The sequence below is a fragment of the Bos grunniens genome, chromosome 2 (genome assembly GCF_055505025.1).
Source record: "Bos grunniens cultivar Pamir isolate PY7600 chromosome 2, Bosgru_T2T1.0, whole genome shotgun sequence".
NCBI classification, from domain to species: domain Eukaryota; kingdom Metazoa; phylum Chordata; class Mammalia; order Artiodactyla; family Bovidae; genus Bos; species Bos grunniens.
Genome location: NC_141166.1, coordinates 57,420,758 through 57,435,780, shown reverse-complemented (window position 1 = coordinate 57,435,780; position 15,023 = coordinate 57,420,758). Strand labels below are relative to the sequence as shown.

The following is a 15,023-nucleotide window of genomic DNA, read 5'->3' as shown; positions in this document are numbered from 1 at the left end:
TGTAACTAAAAGAAACTATTCTGTTTTTTACCCCTAAAACAAAGAGACCATTTACATTAAAAATGAATGAATATTTACTCGTAAAAACAAAAAACACACACACAAAAAACAGTTCACAAATTTTAAAGTTCATTCTCAGCCAAGACACTCAATTACATCTAGGTGAAGAAATTAAGAATTGGGACTATTAAGTTTGGTGGTTAAAATCATAGGGTAGCAGAGCCAGGGTTAGCATCTAGGTTTTCTGATCTCTAGTCCAATGCTCTTTCTTCGGGGAGAGAGGGGGAGGACGTTAAGAGAGAGGTAGTGTGATACTTTTTTCCTCTTTAGAAGAAAGAAGAATGGATTTCTCTGTTCTCTCATGGTTAGTTTTTGGTCAGTTTTTGGTCATCTGCTTGGTATGTGTCATTTCTGGCTCTTGCATTTTCAACACAGCCGACCCTTGTATCCTGAGCTAAGAGGCTCCGTGGTTTTCTGGAATGCTCAACACGGACCTCCTCCTGAGGGAGAGCTGCACAGCTCTCCTTGTTCTAAGGTTTAACCATTTTGTTGAAATGGTCAAACTCTTAAACTTGTTTTACTGTACCTTGAATTGTATCTAAATTACTTTCATTGTTTTCCTTTTCACTTCCTGTGTTCTGGTTTTTTGAACAAACTGACCATGAAATGCTCCACGTGGCCTAGACTCATTTGCTTACATTCCCTTATAAATCACAGTTTCTCCAGATTGTCATTAATGTTCAAACCTTTTGCCTTACTATGGTTGCCTAGATATACTGCCAGAGGGCCTGGAACATTTCACCAGTACTAAGTGCAGTGTTAATTGCTCAGTCTCCCTCTCCTAGGTACAGAGAATGGTTTCTTTTCCTCACCTTTATTGGAAAATAGAAACCTATGCATCTGCCAGCTTTACAACACTCTTGGCCACTCTGAGTGTGATGTGGGAAAAAAAAATGTTGAGGGTAGGTTTGTAGCAGCTGTTTTACAACATTCTTGTGAAAATGCCTGCAGGCACGGACTGCTCCACTCAAGGCACAAAAAAGCTTTCTTCAGTCCTGGTAAATTTGCCTTGGGAGATCCCTGTTAGAACGCAGGGTCTCAGACTTTACCATGCACAAGAAACACCTGGGGGTGCAGACTCCTGCTTCCCATGCACCCCCTCCCCGCCCCCTCACCCTCCCGGGGAGAGACTAAGAACCCTTCAACAGCACCCAGGTGACTCTGATGCAGTCTGCACAGAGCATTCTTTGAGAAACACTGATTGGGGTTTTAGAATTTGGCTCATTATTATTTTAAAAATCTTTTTCGTAAAACTGTGGCTGGATGGCCAATTCTGAGGAATGTTAGAAGCAATTAACAAATAGATAGGGGAGTGGGCTCTATTTCTCAAGTCCCTTCCTTCTCACGTCTATGATTCTACTATTCTATACTTTTTGGGATTGTATATACTACATCTGAATCCAAGGTATTTAGCCACAGTATGGAGAGATTTCTTGACATCTTTTTCTCCCTGCTGAAGCTCCTGCAAGATGAAGGGTTGAGCTAAAGTATAAGAAATGTGTGAATAGAAGCACTGATACCTTACTGGAGTTATTCTTCGCTAACTAAATAACTGGAGTTATTCTTCGCTAACTAAATAAAACCACAGACTATGGTCTCTCGCCATTCTCATCTTCTGGGCAGTTTGCTTGGTTTTACAAGATTAGGACTGAAGTGGGTAGTTTCTGTAAATAGAAGCAGAGAAGGAATGTGCCCTGAGAAGTGAGGTGAGTGTTAGAATCCAAAGGGGAGGGTTTGGAACATCAGGACAGGGCAGGACTCACTCACTCATGGGTAGAACAGACAGATCTTCTGTGGTGTGATTTTTAGAGGAGACAAAGACACTTTGGTATGAAATTTCTTTATAGGGGTTTAAATGGCTGAATGCCAAAACCTTACACTCTGTAAAGATAAAACTTAAAGATATCTGCCTGAAAGGTGATTTCTTAAATTAATACTATTGTACACAAAGACTTTCCATGAAAGTTTCCAGAAAGCTATTTTTAATGTAGAGAGGGGGAAACTGCCATAGAAAGTTAGAGTGGAGGGGGGAAAGAAAACAAATGAAGTAGAGTATTAAAAAATAGATCACTGTTATACCATGACTGTTCTGATTCGGTTTATCTTATTCAATAGGAAAGACACAAAACAGAACTCTGGAGACAAGGACTGGACAATGTGGACACCTCAACCAGTGGAAGGATAGAAATTCTGAGTAAACTTAAATTACAAAGGGCCCTGACAAAGCAGATGCCACTGTGCTCTCATACTTCAGAGGAAGGGTCTCAGATCCTCACTCAGAGGAACCGCAGACCTGATGGTTAAATGCTAACATATATTTAAACACAAACATGGAAATCTCTCTAAGAACTTCCCTAGGACCTACCTTCCAATTTGGAAGTTTTCAAACAGGGAGAGTCTAAAGGATGATGTGAAACCAGGCTGGGGAGAGTGAGCTTAAAGAAAAATCAAAGCCAGATAAGAGGGAAGACTCAAAATGGACAATAAAATGGAGGAGAGACTGTCAATCTAAATAGAGTACCAAGACCAGAGAATGCAGAAAGGATGGTACCCAGCACAGTGTTTGGCACTTAAGGACATTTCATTAAGGACCATGGAAGGAAGGAAGGGAAGACAGAGTTTCCTATTATAGGCTTCCTGAGTTGTTGGAAGAGGTGGCAGGAATAAAGTGTGCTGTTGTGACTAAAAGCAAACTGGGGCCAAATCTAAAACCCAGACAGAATGGGATATTAGTACTTCCCTTCAGAGACCTGTGCAAAAGCAGAACTCTAGAAACTAAAACAGGTGGCTTAGCTCATTGGTAAGTGATCCAAAGTACATCTGACACAGACTAGATGCTAGGTACAAAGATACACCTGGCAAGGTCTTCTCTACTGAGGGCTTAGGAAAAGTAATGCCTTTGTTGCAGGAAGGTGGACCCCTTCCAGGGCCCGAAACTGGGCTCCTGTCTAACACTTGAAAATGAATTGTCCGAGGAGACATATGTGCTGACAAAGCAAGAGATTTTCTTGGGAAAGGGCAGCCAGGTGGAGAGCAGTAGGGTAAGGGAACCCAGGAGAACTGCTCTGCCACGTGGCTCGCAGTCTCGGATTGTATGGTGATGGGATTAGTTTCCGGGTTGTCTTTGGCCAATCATTCTAATTCAGTCTTTCCTGGTGGCGCACGCATCGCCCAGCCAAGATGGATGCTAGCGAGAGGGATTCTGGGAAGTGGACAGACACGTGGTGTCTCCTTTTGACCTTTCCCGAACTCTTCCGGTTGGTGGTGGCTTATTAGTTCCATATTCCTTACCAAGATCTCCTGTCATAGAACAACTCATGCGAATGGTTACTAAAGGGCCTGGCCAGGGTGGGTGGTTTCAGTCAGTGCGCTTCCCCTAACAACTCCCCCCTGAGAGACTTCATACTCAAGATACTTCTTGGGAATTGGGGCTGAGGTATCTTTCTTCTGTAACTTCTTCCTGCTGTGCATGGGCGTAGGCCTGCCTAGTAGAGCAGAAGTCTCTCTCGACCTGATCTAAGTCAAGGTATTTTTTGCCTGAAACCAGCATTTACACTTGTAGTAACAGCAATTTAGTTTGAAACTGTTGGCCCCTCTCAGAGATGAAATAGACAGGAGCCAAACAGGAGACCTAACAGGATGGTCATCTCTGGTCCCCAGAAACAGAAGGCAACATTTGGGGTAAGGGTTGCAGGGTTTATGACCTTTTTGATTGGTTGGTGGTGAGGTAACAGAGCTGTGCTCCAGGAGTCTTGTGTTCAGTCTGAAGTTACCATCCTCCACTTGGGTGGGGGCTTCAGTTCTGTAGAAGAACTCAAAGACATTGTTATGCATATTTCTTTGAGTAGGAACCAGGACCCTGGAGGCTGTACCAACCTTTGATTGTTTCTCCTGTTTCTGTATCCCCTCCCTTCGCTGATTAGCAATTGTTTGAATCCACCCTTTGGAACTCAGGGAAGGTCAAGGATGCTGAATGAAGCCTATATCCTACAGACAAGAAATGGAGAACATAGATCTGTACTCCAGAGCCCCACAGAGTCCTGCTCAGGTTTAATTTAAGGAACTGGGCAACTATGACTGTGATAACTTCCTGTCAAAATGGGGCATAGGACTGCCTCAGCTTGGAGAAGAGACACTGAATTGGAAGTATTCCTGAGTTCCAAGTCCTAGATCTGAGCCTTGTATGATTAAAATCTCAATCCCTTGGTCTGCCATTTTGTTGTAACAGACCCAATTAGAAGTAGCTGGAGGAGGGATAACTGGAATTTTAATAGACAAAGTAAATCTCATTTCTTTTTAGAAGAATAGGCCTGAAACCCAGTCTGGACCTGGCACTTCAGGGAAACTTGTAGCCAGGTAGCCGGTTGCCTAGTTTTATAAAAACTAAGGTGGCAGTTACAAGCTTCCATCAGACACTGTTTTGAGAATGGTGGCATCTAAGCCTGAAACAACTTAGAATACTCAAGTGTTTAGCAATACAATGTCTAATCTGAAACTACACCATAGTGTCACCTAGTTATTTCCCAGGATGTCTGAACCATGGCTACGCTATTTTGACTTTTAATTGTAAAATTTTTCTTAATAGCCAAAGCAGATGTCATCATTAATGACGTCAGTGTTTCTCTAGGAATGAGATGATACAAGAATTGGAACTTATAAAATCTTCTCCTGAAAAGATGTAACTATGTGTTCTGCCAGTTTTTTCCAGAGCACAGTGTGCCTCATTCCTAATTTTCACCTTGAACTCCTTTCAGGGGCATTGAATGTCAGCAGTTGCAGTGGCCATGATTTAATCTTTGTAGACATAGATGGCAAGTGTCAGTTTTCAGTTGGAAGAGCCCCTTTTTGCTCATAAACTTGACCATGATTTTGAGGGGGGAATTTCATGACCATTTTATCCCATGGAGCTGAGAACATCCATTCTCAGGTTTGGCAAAGATTTTGTTGACAGACCACTCAATTTGCTGTTATTAGACTAGGCCATAAAACAGTATCCAAAATTCTCTGGACTACTTGTCTTACTAGCCTCTTGGTCCAGGAAAATATTCCCTCTTGTTGCTTCTTCCCATATCTAGAGGTATACTGTTACGATAATAAATCTCATATATTATTCTATTAGAGGCCTCAGACACACATTTGGCAGTGTAAGAAACAGCAATTTTGTAAAACAGGTGAAATACAAATAACATAGCCAGCAGTATTAGTAAAGTCACAAGTAAGACTTAAGAGCTTCCATTAGATGTAGCCCAGTATATCTCAGGTCATCTGACTTAGTCTACACTGTACAATCTTTATCTTCCAGGAAAATTATATATTGGCAACGCTGTCTATAAGGCACACAGCCCAGTTTTCTAGCATTACTAGACTGATTATCCTTCAGTACAGTTCAGTTCACGCTCAGTAGTGTCCGACTCTTTGCGACCCCATGAATTGCAGCACACCAGGCCTCCCTGTCCATCACCAACTCCTGGAGTTCATTCAAACTCACATCCAACGAGTCGGTGATGCCATCCAGCCATCTTATCCTCTGTCATCCCCTTCTCCTCCTGCCCGCAATCCCTCCCAGCATCAGAGTCTTTTCCAATGAGTCAACTCTTCGCATGAGGTGGCCAGAGTACTGGAGTTTCAGCTTTAGCATCATTCCTTCCAAAGAAATCCCAGGGCTGATCTCCTTCAGAATGGACTGGTTGGATCTCCTTGCAGTCCAAGGGACTCTCAAGAGTCTTCTCCAACACCACAGTTCAAAAGCATCAATTCTTCGGCGCTCAGCTTTCTTCACAGTCCAACTCTCACATCCATACATGACCACTGGAAAAACCATAGCCTTGGCTAGATGGACCTTCATTGGCAAAGTAATGTCTCTGCTTTTAAAAATGGTATCTAGGTTGGTCATAACTTTTCTTCTAAGGAGTAAGCGTCTTTTAATTTCATGGCTGCAGTCACCATCTGCAGTGATTTTGGAGCCCCCCAAAATAAAGTCTGACACTGTTTCCACTGTTTCCCCATCTATTTCCCATGAAGTGATGGGACCAGATGCCGTGATCTTCGTTTTCTGAATGTTGAGCTTTCAGCCAACTTTTTCACTCTCCTCTTTCACTTTCATCAAGAGGCTTTTTAGTTCCTCTTCACTTTCTGCCATAAGGGTGGTGTCATCTGCATATCTGAGGTTACTGATATTTCTCTGTGCAATCTTGATTCCAGCTTGTGCTTCTTCCAGCCCAGCGTTTCTCATGATCTCGCAGGAGCAGCCGAGAGGAGCTACCCCACGTCCGAGGTCAGGGGTGGCGGCCGGGAGGAGCTACCCCACGTCCGAGGTCGGGGGCAGCAGCCAAGAGGAGCTACCCCACGTCCGAGGTCAGGGGCGGTGGCCGGGAGGAGCTAACCCACGTCCGAGATCAGGGGCGGCAGCCAAGAGTGCCAGGCTGGGACAGCTCGGGAGCAGCTGAGAGGAGCTACCCCACCTCCAAGGTCAGGGGCGGCGGCCAAGAGGAGTTATCCCCCGCCCGAGGCCAGGGGCGGCGGCCAAGTGGAGCAACCCCACATCCAAGGAGCAGTGGCTGCACACGAGGGCCTAGAGGAGCTACTCCATGTTCAAGGTCAGGAGGGGCGGCGGTGAGGAGATACCCCTCGTCCAAGGTAAGGAGCAGCGGTTGCGTTTTGCTGGACCAGCCGTGAAGAGATACCCCACGCCCAAGGTAAGAGAAACCCACGTAAGACGGTAGGTGATGAAAGAGGGCATCAGAGGGCAGACACACTGAAATTATAATCACAGAAAACTATAGTCAATCTAATCACACTAGGACCACAGCCTTGTCTAACTCAATGAAACTAAGCCATGCCATGTGGGGCCACCCAAGACGGGAGGGTCATGGTGGAGAGGTCTGACAGAATGTGGTCCACTGGAGAAGGGAATGGAAAACCACTTCCGTATTCTTGCCTTGAGAACCCCATGAACAGTATGAAAAGGCAAAATGATAGCATAGTGAAAGAGGAACTCCCCAGGTCAGTAGGTGCCCAATATGCTACTGGAGATCAGTGGAGAAATAACTCGAGAAAGAATGAAGGGATGGAGCCAAAGCAAAAACAATACCCAGTTGTGGATGTGACTGGTGGTAGAAGCAAGGGCCGATGCTGTAAAGAGCAATATTGCATAGGAACCTGGAATGTTAGGTCCATGAATCAAGGCAAGTTGCAAGTGGTCAAATAGGAGATGGCAAGAGTGAACGTCGACATTCTAGGAATCAGCGAACTAAAATGGACTGGAAAGGGTGAATTTAACTCAGATGACCATTATATCTACTACTGCGGACAGAAATCCCTTAGGAGAAATGGAGTAGCCATCATGGTCAACAAAAGAGTCCAAAATGCAGTACTTGGATGCAATCTCAAAAACGACAGAATGATCTCTGTTCATTTCCAAGGCAAACCATTCAATATCACAGGAATCCAGGCCTATGCCCCAACCAGGAACGCTGAAGAAGCTGAAGTTGAATGGTTCTATGAAGACCTACAAGACCTTTGAGAACTAACACCCAAAAAAGATGTCCTTTTCACTATAGAGGACTGGAATGCAAAAGTAGGAAGTCAAGAAACACCTGAAGTAACAGGCAAATTTGGCCTTGGAATACGGAATGAAGCAGGGCAAAGTCTAATAGAGTTTTGCCAAGAGAATGCACTGGTCATAGCAAACACCCTCTTCCAACAACACAAGAGAAGACTCTACACATGGACATCACCAGATGGTCAACACCGAAATCAGATTGATTATATTCTTTGCAGCCAAAGATGGAGAAGCTCTAAACAGTCAGCAAAAATAAGACCGGGAGCTGACTTTGGCTCAGATCATGAGCTCCTTATTGTGAAACTCAGACTTAAATTGAAGAAAGTAGGGAAAACCACTAGACCATTCAGGTATGACCTAAATCAAATCCCTTATGATTATACAGTGGAAGTGATTATCCTTAGTATGATTTAATTGTTTCCAACACAGAGGAGAGAGACTTTAAACGTAAATTACCATAGCCTGGTGTTATATATATAAATCCATCCCATAATTGTGGGAGATTTTTTCTTTCTTTGCTGAAACTTTTCCTGTTGCTCTGATTGAGCTTGAGTAATAGAAAAAAAGCTCAGATTTATGGCCAGAGTCAGAGCAGGCATTATTAATTGGCCCAGTGAAGGGGATCCCATCTAGTAATATCACAGTGACCTGAATATGACTATAATTTTTTTTAAGTAAATTTTTTCAGGGCCACCCAGTGAGAGTCTTGTAGTAGAGAAATTTACCAAGGTAACCCAGAACTAGACACAGGTAATTGCCCACAAACCCAACAATTGGATTGATTTCTAAAACTAGCATAGAATCAGGCCTATGATAGAAAAGCATTTGGTTTATATGCAAAGGTTTAAGAAGTCAAGAAAATGTTATAAATGATCATACGAATCAGGTCCAGCATCTTGGGCAAGCTCTACCTCTGATGTCGTCATCTTCTCATCCTGGTGTAGTGCAGTTTCTCCTGATAATAAAGTCCTTCCATCCAGGTTGGAGACAGTCCCTTAAATTATGTCTTTTTCCAGTCCTGGTTGCAGGTCATGAGGCATCTGATCTTCGTCCAAAGATAGATTACTGAGATAAGCTTCAGAAACAAACTTAGGGTATTCTTTAAGAATTCAATTAAATTTTACATTAATATCACATAACAGCAAAGAACTATCCAAGAAATGAGTCTTACTACCTCCATTGGTAGACCTCCATTAACAAACTGGGATTTAGCATTTATTGAAACATCTTTTTCTCCTTAAAATTACCCTCATTTTTATCAAATATAACCAAATTAAGGCTAGCTTGTTTACAAAATAGGTCTGTTCTCACTAATTTTGGTCTGATGATTTATATAACCACAATTGATCATAGACTTTTTATTTTGCTGAAACATTTATAGAGTCTCAGACTGAACTTTTAAAATAAAACAGGGCTGGGAAACTCACATGAAAGGCCTATCACAGATTTTGCCTAAGAAATCTAGGTGAATTCTTCCCTTTTTAAGGTCTCAAAATTTTCTTGAGATTTTTGTACCTGTGAGATAACCTTCCTAACTCATTTGATAAACTTACTGGAAACCTAAGAATTTCAAATTTTTGGAGGAGTCAGATAGAGAGAAAATATAATTGTTTTGTTTATAACGTTTAGTTTAACCAAAGTATTGTCATAATTAGTTTGAGAGGAAGGTTTTCCCTACTCCCTGAAAACATAAGATTCAAACCCGTAATTTTGGAGATAGAAATCATAAAAGTTATAAGCATATTCACTGGTTCATTCAGTCTTTTTGTTAACTTTTGTGAAGTCCTCAGATTTTCCATTAGAATACCAGGACATATCAGGATGTTAAGAACTCCATAATTTCTAGGACATCTGTATTAGTAATTTTACCATACATTATAACATGAGCGGATTTATTACTCATTTGATAATCGTTTTCATGTAATTTAACCAACCAAATAAACACAGTTTAATATCTCTCTTTGGGATGTTTCAGGGGCCCTCTGAAACACCCCAAAGTTAGCTAGAGGTCAAAACAACGTCAAAAGAATTCTATTTAGGATGTTTTATCAAAAAGATCAATTAAAAGGGCTTAGAACATTTGGTCAGATTTAGTCAATGGTGATGGGTGTATCATTTAGCTTGCTGATATGTCACAATAGGCGTAAATACCAAGGCTCAAGGTCTAGTGAAAGTCAGCTCCTCCATCTTGTACCTAATTGGCTCTAACTAATTAAAAGACGCTTACTCCTTGGAAGGAAAGTTATGACTAACCTAGATAGCATATGAAAAAGCAGAGACATTACTTTGCCAACAAAGGTCCGTCTAGTCAAGGCTATGGTTTTTCCTGTGGTCATGTGTGGATGTGAGAGTTGGACTGTGAAGAAGGCTGAGCGCCAAAGAATTGATGCTTTTGAACTGTGGTGTTGGAGAAGACTCTTGAGAGTCCCTTGGACTGCAAGGAGATCCAACCAGTCCATTCTGAAGGAGATCAGCCCTGGGATTTCTTTGGAAGAAACGATGCTAAGTCTGAAACTCCAGTACTTTGGCCACCTCATGCGAAGAGTTGACTCATTGGAAAAGACTCTGATGCTGGGAGGGACTGGGGGCAGGAGGAAAGGGAGACGACAGAGGATGAGATGGCTGGATGGCATCACTGACTCGATGGATGTGAGTCTGGGTGAACTCCGGGAGTTGGTGATGGACAGGGAGGCCTGGCGTGCTGCGATTCATGGGGTCGCAAAGAGTTGAACACGACTGAGCGACTGAACTGAACTGAACTGAGTTTTCTTATGGCTGTGTCATTCGTAACAAAATCCATTTATGTAACTCATTGTAATCCAATTTTAGAAAATCCTGATCATGCATAACTCTTTTTAGTATTTTTAATACCTTTTTTTTTTTTTTTAACTGAAAACACACTTCCTACTTTCCTTTAGCAACCAAGAACTAACTTTTTTATTTGCATTTTATAGATTGGTGAGCATAAATACCAGTGATAATTTCTAAAACCCTTGCTTTCTTAGAACATTTTAGGATGGCACCAAACATTATTCACTTATAGTCTCAAATTTCTTTGTTTTTCTGTAAAAGGAAATTGGTGTTTAGTAGTAAATGTTTCAAAACCTTATTTTAGTTGGAAATGACCTAACTATTCAATAGACTTCTAAAACTTGGCACGCTTAGCACAACCCTTAGAAATTCAAGTTACACCAATCTGGAGAGACTATTTTAGACAGATATTCCTAAAAAATAATTATTCCTAATAGAGCTTATCTAAAAACTCATATCTCATTTACACTTTTTTAGAAGTTTCTCCACTTGAGGTGATGTCCTTATTGACCAACTTGTAACTTATATGATGATATTTAACTTATATTAAACCTAGCTACAATGAAAATATTCTACTTAATATTAATTAGTCTAAGACATGTCTATATTAGATAGGTCAACAAACAAACATTAATATCAGGTATTTAATATTGAATAGTTTCCAATTCACATGAACCTGGAATTTATTGTTTAATTTAGAATTATTTGACTTGTAAGCGCTTACCTTTCTTTAAGCCAATTAAGTAGAGCTCATTTACAAATTAACCTCAAAAATATTACCCAGAGACAAAGACATACCAAGACATATTGAGACAGACACAGTGCAAGATCTAGCTTCATTTTCTAAGTTTAGTCATGAATTAGATATTACAATATAAAATTTACTAGTTTATAAAAAAAACAGTTGCAATAAATAAAAATTTTAAAGGCTTTTCCCCCTTTTCCCTCAGTCTCAGGACTTAGAGATGGTCTAGATAAGTGTTCCTGAGAGCCCTGGTCTCAAGGCACAGGGAAAGAAAATCAAGTTCTAACAAAATGGTGGCAGGTCTAAACCAAATGGTGGCCAGACAAAGCAAAATGGCCATCAAAAATCACAACACAGAACACAGGGTTAAAACACACACATATAAACCTGGCAGTCCTCATCAGACACTCCCTTAAATACAAGAATACAGTCTGTCAGAAAACCTCCTATAGAGACACAAAACTTCAGATCCAAGTATTAACAGAGTAAAGGAAAAAATTTCAGGTCTTCAAAGATTTCAAAGGGAGGAAAGGAAGCCAGGTTGAAAGAAGAAGGGGAAGGAGGTGGGAGAGGGGGGCAAAAAGGGTTGCCTTACAGACCTCTCCTGCCACCTGCAGATACCCAGGCTTTATGGGACTTTACCCTGGGCCTCCAGAGAAGGGAGGACTGGAACTCGGCCCTACCAGAAATCAGACCGGGCCAGAACCAGAATTCGAGTTCTCTGTCAAGAGGAGATCAGTCTCCAATCCTCAGCTCAGGCTGAGGCCCTTTGACCAGATTCCTGCATCCAGGACCAGGGAACTAGAAAAATGGGGAAGGAGAGGAAAGAGAGAGGGAAGGGGAGAGAGGTCCATAAAGTCTCTTGTTCCTTACCGGTCGGGTCACTCTGGCCAGTTGTCTGCGTCAGGAGGAGACCAGGGACAAAAGGGTCCCAGTTGTGGCTGCTGGGTCTGGCCCATTGGCAGGCAAGCTGGCCCCTGAGTACCTCAATTGGTCAGGATGTCAGTCTCAGCGAAGAAGAGTCCCACCAGAGTCGCCATTTGTTGCAGGAAGGCGGACCCCTTCCAGGGCCTGAAACTGGGCTCTTGTCTAACACTTGGAAATGAATTGTCCGAGGGGACACATGTGCTGACAAAGCAAGAGATTTTCTTGGGAAAGGGCAGCCAGGTGGAGAGCAGTAGGGTAAGGGAACCCAGGAGAACTGCTCTGCCACGTGGCTCGCAGTCTCGGATTGTATGGTGATGGGATTAGTTTCCGGGTTGTCTTTGGCCAATCATTCTAATTCAGTCTTTCCTGGTGGCGCACGCATCGCCCAGCCAAGATGGATGCTAGCGAGAGGGATTCTGGGAAGTGGACAGACACGTGGTGTCTCCTTTTGACCTTTCCCGAACTCTTCCGGTTGGTGGTGGCTTATTAGTTCCGTATTCCTTACCAGGATCTCCTGTCATAGAACAACTCATGCGAGTGGTTACTAAAGGGCCTGGCCAGGGTGGGCGGTTTCAGTCAGTGTCCTTCCACTAACACCTTGAGGAAGTATTTGTGGCTTATCTCTTCACAGCTGGACACACCTGCACTTTCTGTGACTTTCTGTAGAAAGAGGAATTTGAATTCTGTAGAAAGAGGAATTTGAATTTGAATTCTGTAGAAAGAGGAATTTAAGAAGGAGGAGGTACTGGGGCCACCAACTATGAAGAGAAGAGATAAGCCACAAGTGCTTCTTCAAGATATTATTTCTCCCAAGGCCTCACCAGAGAAGACCCTGCCAGGTGTATCTTTGTACCTAGCATCTAGTCTGTGTCACATGTGCTTTGGATCATTTACCAATGAGCTAAGCCACCTGTTTTAGTTTCCCGGGTTGTGCTTTTGCATAGGTCTCTGAAGGGAAGTACTAATATCCCATTCTGTTTGGACTCTAGATCTAGCCCCTTTTTTCTTTTAGTCACAACAGCACACTTTATTCCTGCCACCTCTTCCAACAACTCAGGAAGCTGGTAATAGGAAACCCTGTCTTCCCTTCCTTCCTTCGATGGTCCTTAATGAAATGTCCCTAAGTGCCAAGCACTGTGCTGGGTACCATCCCTTCTGCATTTTTCTGGTCTTGGTAGTCTATCTAGATTGACAGTCTCTCCTGCATTTTCTTGTCCATTCTGAGTCTTCCCTCTTATCTGGCTTTGATTTTTTTCTTTAAGGGTCCTCTCCCCAGCCTGGTCTCACATTGTCCTTTAGACTGTCACTGTTTGGAAACTCCAAATATGGAAGGTCGGAGAAGGCAGTGGCACCCCACTCCAGTACTCTTGCTTGGAAAATCCCATGGACGGAGGAGCCTGGTAGGCTGCAGTCCATGGGGTCGCTAAGAGTCGGACACGACTGAGCGACTTCACTTTCACCTTTCACTTTCATGCGCTGGAGAAGGAAATAGCAACCCACTCCAGTGTTCTTGCCTGGAGAATCCCAGGGATGGCGGAGCCTGGTGGGCTGCCATCTATGGGGTCGCACAGAGTTGGACACGACTGAAGCGACTTAGCAGCAGCAGCAGCAGCAATGTGCAAGGTAGGTCCTAGGGAAGTTCTTGGAGAGATTTCCATGTCTGTGTTTAAATATACATTAGCACTTAACCTCCACAACTGATTGGCCCCAAACTGGGAAAGGAGTACGACAAGGCTGTATATTGTCGCCTTGTCTGTGAAATGCTGGGCTGGATGAAGCACAGGCTGGAATCAAGCCTGCCAGGAGAAATATCAGTAGCCTCAGAAATGCAGATGATACCTCCCTTATGGCAGAAAGTGAAGAGGAACTAAAGAACCTCTTGATGAGGATGAAAGAGGAAAAATGGCTTAAAATTAGCTTAAAAACTCAACTCAAAAAACTAAGATCATGGCATCTGGTTCCCATAACTTCATGGCAAATAGATGGGGAAAAAGTGGAAGCAGTGACCGACTTTATTTTTTGGGGTGCCAAAATCACGGTGGACGGTGACTGCAGTTGTGAAATTAAAAGACACTTGGTCCTTGGAAGGGAAGCTATGACAAACCTACTCAGTATTATTAATAAACAGAGATGTCACTTTGCCAACAGAAGTCTGTATAGTCAAAGCTACAGTTTTTCCAGTAGTCGTGTACAGATTTGAGAACTGGACCATAAAGAAGGCTGAGTGCTGAAGAATTGATGCTGTTGAATTGTGGAGCTGTAGAAGACTCTTGAGAGTCCCTTGGATATCAAGGAGATCAAACCAGTCAATCCTAAAGGAAATAAATCCTGAATATTCACTAGAAGGACTGCTGCTGAAGCTGAAGCTCCATTATTTTGGCCACCTGATGCAAAGAGCTGACTTATTTGAAAAGAGTCTGAAGCTGGGAAAGACTGAAGGCAGAAGAAGGGAGTGGCAGAGGATGAGATGGTTAGATATCATCACCAACTCAATGGACATGAAACTGAGCAAACTCTTGGAGATAGTGAAGGGCAGAGGAGCCTGGTGTGCTGCAGCCCATGGGATCACAAGAGTCAGACAGAACTTAGTGACTAAATAACAGCAACACATTAAGATTAGTTTTTCTCTAGAACCATTTGTTGAAGTGCAGTGGGCAGGACAGAAGAAAGGAATTGAGCTAAAGAGGAAGTAGAAAGAGGACAAAAACAAAGGCACAGTTTTTGATGGAGGTATTTTCTTTCTCCTTTGCTCCTGTCTGTTGGCTCAAGAAGAACCCTGGAAGTTTTACATCAGGCTGGCTACACCAATGTGCTTCAATTTTTCACATCAGGGACAGATCTTCTGCTGTATCTTTGGATGGACTTTACTAGTTAGTAAATCTTTAACTCCAGCAAAAAGCATTCCTTTTCTATGTCAGA

General features: G+C 42.7%; 1 long non-coding RNA gene across 3 annotated transcripts in view; it reads right to left on the bottom strand.

Annotated features, from left to right (window-relative positions):
- LOC147378126 (uncharacterized) overlaps positions 1-15,023 on the bottom strand; it is a 280,055-nt gene that overhangs the window by 240,634 nt on the left and 24,398 nt on the right. The window contains exon 3 of one of the 3 annotated variants that reach the window (XR_015144809.1): positions 8,436-8,661. The exons of the other annotated variants lie outside the window; for them this stretch is intronic. This is a non-coding gene — a long non-coding RNA (uncharacterized LOC147378126). Of the gene's footprint in view, positions 1-8,435; positions 8,662-15,023 lie in introns of those variants that run through there. 3 annotated transcript variants of the gene reach the window in all.